The sequence below is a fragment of the Sinocyclocheilus grahami genome, unplaced genomic scaffold, assembly GCF_001515645.1.
Source record: "Sinocyclocheilus grahami isolate Dianchi unplaced genomic scaffold, SAMN03320097.WGS_v1.1 scaffold1664.1, whole genome shotgun sequence".
NCBI classification, from domain to species: Eukaryota; Metazoa; Chordata; class Actinopteri; order Cypriniformes; family Cyprinidae; genus Sinocyclocheilus; species Sinocyclocheilus grahami.
In genome coordinates, this window is record NW_015506843.1 from 178,967 (window position 1) to 180,290 (window position 1,324).

A 1,324-nucleotide genomic window follows, 5' to 3' on the forward strand; every position below is an offset into this window, starting at 1 on the left:
TTTCTGCAGGTGGGTTTGAATCACTGCTGCAGCTCAGAGTCACTGAATCTTCTTTTTCACCAGTTGGACTGATGGACACTGAGACATTCTTTGGAGAGTCTAAAAAAGATCAATAAACCATAAATTTGAGACTACAGTTTGTTTAGAAAACATAGTGTCGTCATCATCATCATCATCATCATCATCAACAACTTAGGATACAAAATTATTTCACACCATTGCATTTTGGTTGCTGTTAAGTTTCACAGTGGAAACTAATGATAAAAACTTAAGTTACGTATATGTCTGATAGAAGCTTAAGCTTTATGTTTGTATTATCCCATGGCCTACACCTGACAAACAATGAAAAAAAGTTACCACTGTGCCAGCTACAAAATTCTGTACATGCAAATTTGTCTCAATTAAGCAAACACAACATATAATTATTATACCTGGTAATACAAAGAATATCTTAAAACACAGAACAAGGAAATTGGAAGAAGGCTGGGTTTAACCTCAACAATATGTTTTCAGAGTTGTCTTTTAAAAACTCTATACATGTGATGTGATACTGACATCAAACTGAAACTGAAATGTAATTTGTTTCATGAAAATCTGTTGGTCCGTTACATGTGCACAGCTCTACGTGTGCATGCAGCAATTCACTCTGACTTGTCCACTGTTTTGAGAAATCAAGATTGATCCAAAAAAAACTGCTCATAGAAAATTATGTAATTTCTTCTTTGAGTTGAATTTCTCCCATGTTGAATATTCTGTTCTGTTCCGTTTGTCGCAATAACAATGCAAGTTCACACGTTAACATCTGACAACATTTTTCACTCTTGTTTTCCTGTCAGGAGATTCTCACTTTAGGATGTGGAAATAATGTTTATAACATTTCACAGGTGATGAGCTAAATATGAAATAATATTTTCATTTCAGATTTATAGTCAACAAGCTTTTTAACTTTTCAAATTATAACCAAATACTCACACATGACATTGAGATGAACAGCAGGAGAGATGTAAAGACGAATCATGAGAAACGGTAAGAATGATGTAAACATTTCATAGGAATGTATGCAATGTGATTAATAGAACCAATGATTTGCAATAAAGCAAGCATGAACCAGCAACTCTAAATCTGGCCCTCAGCAGGGCATGAGCAGATCATATAAAAATGTATGAATTAGTTGCTACAAATTGTTTCGAGACTGTGTTGGATTACAGATATTTAGATAATGTCTTGTCAAAATGAATAAACCAATAACTCACACATGATGTTTAAAGTCACAGCATCAGAGTATTTCTCTCCAAGTTTATTTCTGGACTTGCACTTGTATTCT